Source organism: Myotis brandtii, unplaced genomic scaffold (genome assembly GCF_000412655.1).
Source record: "Myotis brandtii unplaced genomic scaffold, ASM41265v1 scaffold118, whole genome shotgun sequence".
In the NCBI taxonomy this organism is placed as follows: Eukaryota; Metazoa; Chordata; class Mammalia; order Chiroptera; family Vespertilionidae; genus Myotis; species Myotis brandtii.
The window spans coordinates 667,801-674,148 of record NW_005354090.1 but is presented as its reverse complement, the minus strand read 5'-3'; positions in this window follow the sequence as shown (position 1 = coordinate 674,148).

The window sequence follows — 6,348 nt, the reverse complement described above, 5'->3', positions numbered from 1 at the left end:
GAGCATTGGCCCGGCCCCCCGCGGCCCGCGGCTCCGCCCGCCGCCATTGGCCCATAGCCCTAGCCCTGCCGCGTTCCCATTGGCTTAAGGTTGCTTCCTTAGCTGTCCATCACCTCTTGTTTACCCTGTCTACGGGCAAATCCAGCCAGGCCGCCCCATCAACTCAGGCTCCCATTGGTCAATGGGACGTCCCTCCCCACCCCTCAGGGATCTGTTTTACATAATCTATGCACCGGGGGCCATTGACCAATCAGCACAGGCTTGTTTATATAATGAATGTAAGGACGTTTTTCATTCATAAAAAACACGACCTGAGGGGGAAGCTTAGCTGAGTCAGTGAAGCACTTAAAGGGGCCGAGGCCCGGAGGAACTGCGGTTACTTGTCTCCTCGCAGGTCTTCTAACTTTTCACAGAGGCATGGCTCGTCCCTCTTCCCCGTTCACCTATTTCTCCCACTAGCAGCGCGCTACCGCCAGGATTGGGCCCCATGGGCGACAGACGTTCACAGCTGCAGAACCAAGCAAAACGATCATTTTAGAATTCAGGCGAGAGGAATTCGTCATTCCACCCAGAGAGAAACTCGCTGACCGACCTGGGCGTTCGGCCCACAGAAACACAGAAAACGGAAACCGAGCCCTCTAATCTTAGTTACCTTTAAGAGAGGCCTTAATTTCCTTTACCCAGGTTTCCAGTGGGGAAGAATAAGCAGCATCTCCCTTTAAAATCTGAGCTCTTGAACAGATTTTAGTTACTATTTTATACTGGCAAGGCCTAAGGCCGAACCAAAATCCCGTTTTCTATCCATGTGTAACTGCAGTTTATAACCCCCGCTAGAGTGGGTTTTGGATCCAAGATGAGAGAGGGTCGGCGCTCAACGAAATATCCTCTCAGGGGAGGGCACCAACCAATCAACCGACCTAGCGGCATAAACCCCTCGGAAAAGGGCTTGCGGCGTTAGACCGCCCGCCTCCCTCCCGGGGGCTGCTTGTTTTCCATTTAAGTGTTGAATGCAAGATGGTGCATTTGAGAATTAGATCCCGTGCAGCTGGGAGCGGCGAGAAGCTGCTCTGCTTGCCAAGCGATGGGGCACTAACTGCAATTGCCGAGATTCCAGGAAACAAATAAACAGTCTTCTCGCAGCTCTCCCCCTTCCCCATCCCCTCTCCAGTGAAAACCGCGGGGAGGCTCCCCTCCACCCTAGGATGCGGGGCTTGTGAGGGAGCTCTGCCCTGCCATTCATCCCGAGTGCTAGCGGTGGGGTGGAAAGACGCCAAATGTTAGGAGAGAGCCCCCAGTAAAGGGGTCCCCAGGGTAGCGAACTCTGGGGCTGCTCCTGGATCCCACCATAAAGAATGCAGTGTGGATTTTTAGAGGGGAATTTTTTTTTTAAGTCAAAATTTGCCCACCTTTTTTTTTTTTTTTTTTTTTTTTCTGCTTCCACTCTTGTGTATCTTAAACAGAGCCAGCGGGCACTTGGTCTGTAGTTTAAAGCTCAAGAAAGGTAGGAGTTCACCGAAGGGACCTGGAATACCCTGATTGAATCCTGGGCTCAGCACTGACCAGGCATGAGCTATTATTTTTAAAAAAATATATTTTATTGATTTTTCACAGAGGAAGGGAGAGGGATAGAGAGTTAGAAGCATCCATGAGAGAGAAACATCTATCAGCTGCCTCCTGCACACCCCCCATTGGGGATGTGCCCGCAACCAACGTACATGCCCTTGACTGGAATCAAACCTGGGACCCTTGAGTCTGCAGGCCGACCCTCTATCCACTGAGCAAACCGGCTAGGCCTGAGCTATTATTGATGTTGGGAGACACTTGGGGTGGGCGTGAGTTGATAGGTGGGAAAGCGCTCAGCACTTTTAACGAGCAGTTCCATGATATCTAATTTCCTAGTAGAGCATTTTGCTATTGGCCCCAGCTCCAGTAACTTTATGCTTCTGCTTCATTCCCCAGATAGCACCATTTCCGTTTGGTGACTAAAGGTGTTACCCTAGTCCAGTTGTGTTCCCAGGGTGTTGCTGACATCCCTGAAGCTTCTATCTCTCCAACTAGACTCAGGGCCCAGGTTAGCTCCTGGATCCTCCTCCTCCCCAGTTTGTCTGCCCGAATCCTGTCCTACCTCTTCTCATCTTATCTGCTGTCTGATCTAGTTTCTCCAGAAGAGCTTTGTACTTCTCTTTGCTTAAATCTGTCTCAGGCTCTAGCCCTCTGGGAGGCCTGCAGCCCACAGGGCCACATGGCCTTACCATATAAGCCATAACACATTGATCACACTTTTAAAAAATGTATATATTTATTTTTATTGATTTCAGGGAGGAAAGGAGAGGGAGAGAGAGACAGAAACATCAATGATGAGAGAGAATCATCAATTGGCTGCCTTCTGCAGGCCTCACACTGGGGATCGAGCCTGCAACCCAGGCATATGCCCTGACCAGAAACCCAACTGTGACCTCCTGGTTCATAGGTTGACGCAGGCCAGGCTCAATCATACTTTATAACTCTACCTGCGAGGATACAGAGCAGGACTTTCTCCACAGGTTGGGACTTGATGCCTGGAGTGTGGCTCTTGTGACCTTTGCCTCAAGCCAAGGTTCTCCATCCCATCTTGGGAAGAGAAGTTGGTATTTCTGGATTAAGTAGTAATAAACAGTGGCTAAGTTGAGGGCACAGGAGGAGTTGGGGGATGGGTTCTTATGAGAAGACTGTTACAGACATAAGATCATATATAGGAATTTACATCAGAATAGAGCTCTTGCCAATTAATTAATTAGTCATTCAGTAAAATTTTTTTTTTTGTACCAAATACTCAGCCAGCTCCTGTGCTAGGCAATAAAGTTACAGAGATAAATATGATCCAGTCTGTGTCTTGGAGGGGCCCACAATCTATGGCACAATTTCAGCAGCTGAAGTTTACTGAGCACTTATTCTATGACCTGTTCATATCATATATAATTCTCTACAGATTACCTTATTTAATCCCCATAATAACAGCACTGCGGTGGTCTCTACAATTATTATCTGATTTTTTTAGACAAGAAACGGAGGCACAGAGAGATTAAGTAACTTGCCAGTGGACACACAGCTTGCAGGTTGCTGAACCTGGAAAAGCCCTCAGGCAGGAGACCTAGCATATGCCTCCGTAACTCAGAAAATATCGTTTGAACCCCATTTATCCAGTAGAGGACAAAACTGGTTGGAGTTTCAGGGAGGCAGGTTTTTATCTCAGTAGAGGGTTAGGAAGGATTTCAGAATGTTTGGGGTGCCCCAGTGAATGAATATAATGAATCTTCTGTCACAGGAAGCATTTACACAGAAAGATTTAGGGAGAGTGCACAGGGGCTAGTGCACTAGGTAAGATAGATGAACTCAGAGGATTGCTCCAGCTCTAACAGTCTGTGATTCTGAAAATTTGGAGCTTGTATTGGACAGGGAGTTCAGGTCCTGGGCCCAGGCACCTTGGCTCTGAGTTGAAATGTGTGAGTATAACTTTTGATGACTAATCTTGCCAGACTGACTACTGGGCCCAGAGCTGCTTCTTTTCTGCCTCTTTCTTCTTTTCTTCTGAGTTCCCTTCTTAGGGACTTACCTTCCTTAACTCCCATCACCACTCCACTCCCCATCTTCTCTTGTTACCTTTGTAAGAGGTGTCAGTATTTAGAAGTTCTTTGCCCAGTACATTGAGTCTTTCCTCCTAAGAACATTGCTTACATTGGAGTTTTTGTCCAGCATGTGTTCTAATGTACCCCCTCCTCTAGGAGAGAAACAGGACTGGAAAAGATAAAAAGACAGGCCTGCCCTCTGGAACATTCGTCTAGAGTCAATCTAGCCTTTGTCCTCCGGCAGTAGCGAAACTCACTTAATCGCCGTAGGATAACTAGCCCCTTGTCCTTCAATTTGCAGTGTGTCTACAGAGAAACAACACAGAAGGGAAGAAAAACAAGTCTCTTGCCCCAAGCCCGAAAGCTTCTGTCTCCCTTTAGGGGACCGCTTCTAAAATTTTCCCTTAAAATCCCCAAAGCAAGTTAAAATGTAAAGCAGGGAACCCTGCCTTGAGCTGATGATCAATGGGAAATGTGGCAGCCTCATGATCTTGGTTCCGCACATTAGGAAAATGCCTGCAGTTCCTGTGTTAGCAATGCTGTCTGTGGTTCGTGGAGGCTGGGGGTGGGCTACATGCTCCCAGGAGTCCTCTCCCATTCTTGTATCATAAGGAGGGAAGGGCTTGAGGACAGTATCAAAAAAGTACCCAAACGTTTTTCTTATCTTCAAGGGAAAAAGGATTCTATCTGGCTGGCACAGCCTTCTTTCTAAAATTCAGAAAGAAATACCCTAAAAATTGAGGAGAGAAAATAAAATCTTTTAGATTCAATGTCTCTTTAAGCAAAGAAGGGCTATATCATCTTCAGGGTTCCTTATAGCCAAGGAATAATAATAACTGACATTTGCTCAGTGCTTAATAGGAGCCAGACTCTATTCTAAACACCTCATATGTATGAACACATTTCATCCCAACAATAGTAGCCCTCTGAGGGAGCTCCTATTCTTATCATCTTCACCTTTCCCAGGTGAAAAAAAAAAAAGTAGGTATAGGAAGGCTACATAAATTGCTCCAGTCACAGCGCTAGCACACTGTAAGAGAGAGCGTGTGCCCAAGGGGCCCCCTCGGGAGTCTGGTCAGTAACCACTCTGCTGGGCTGCCTCAGCCTCAGGGAAGCCCTGTGTGCGTAGTGACAACAGCCAACACTGAAAAAGCACTTTACTGTGTCAGGCCCATTAGGGGCCTTGCTTATATTAACCCACTTGATCCTCCTAACAACCCTGTGATGTAGATACCATCATTATCTCTACGTTATCGCTGAGGGAACAGAGGCACAGAGATTAGGTAACTTGCCCAAGATCACTCAGCTGGTAAGAATTGGAGTCCAGGGCAGACCTTGAACAGAGACCTTGCTCTGAAACACTTTATCCTGTGATCTTAGTTCCTGCAATCTCCCACTCCATCAATTTCCCTCTTCTTGCCTTTGGGGCCCTGGTTGCTTATCTTCCACTCCCAAGAGAGTCACAGTGCTTCTTCGGGAATGTGCTTCAGCAACTCCAGCCAGATTTCTGAATTATTATCCAGGGCAGCTACAATTTGTCTTCATTAAAGCCACTTTAGAAAGAGAAAGGAAATGACCTTTACTGAGCATCCCCTATACCTCTATATGCCAGGCTCTGTGCTAGACACTTTACATACACTGTCTTTTTTTAAATTAATATATTTTATTGATTTCAGAGAGGAAGGGTTAGGGAGAGAGAGATAGAAACATCAGCGATGAGAGAGAATCCCTGATTGGCTGCCTCCGCCCCACACTGGGGATGTGCCTGTAACCTGAGCATGTGCCCTTGACAGGAATCGAACCCAGGACCCTTCAGTCCACAGGCCGACGCTCTATCCACTGAGCCAAACCAGCTAGGGCTACACATACTGTCTTATTGAATACTCCCAATTATTCTTGGAGACAGTAATAATACCCAATTTGATTATGTATAATTTGAGGGTCAAAGTGAGGTTACAAATCATGTCTGAGTTTTCCATTAAGAAGGAGCAAGCCATGTTCTTGACCCTCTGACCTCCTGGCCTAGTGGGGCCTTATTCCTCTCCTGGCTCCTTTCCTGAGCTTGAGGACATCCTTTCTCCTAACTTTCAACTCTTAGATTTCATAAAACATCCACTATCAAGAAAAGCGAGTGACACATAATACATTTAGATTGCTGATGTTTTGAGAGATTTCTTCCTTCAGCCCCAAACCTTACAAAAACAATAGGGTGGGAATCTTTGGGAACTTCCCATGGCTTCCCATTACCTTCAGAAGATAGTCCAGCTCTGCAGCAGGATCTTCACCGCGGCCGATAACCCTGCAGTCTCTCCGTGGCCCTTGGGTCTGGCCATGCAGGACAGAGTTGCCTGTTCCTCAAGCCAGTCAGATGCCAACATCCTGCTCTACCTCTGAGACCATGAAAGACTGCCTGTCCCCACATGAAGGAGCCTTAGGCTACTGGGATTTGGGGGACCCCATGTCTGGTTTTTAGAGTTTTCTTGCTTCTTTTCCACATGAAGTTGTCAATCAGAACTCAATATATTAAGAACATGCTTCTCCAGCAGCCCCTCATGTCTGCTGCAATTCTCTGCCTTTGCTCCGCCAGAGGCTTGGAAACCAGCAAACCAAGTGAGCTTGAAATGGGTGTAGAGCCAAAGGGCCCCCTCCAATGAGGAAGTAAATGAACTCAAATGTGTAGACTTGGCAAAATCTATTTTGACCACTCAGAGTCCTTCTTTTGCTTCCTTTTATGCCCTTAGTG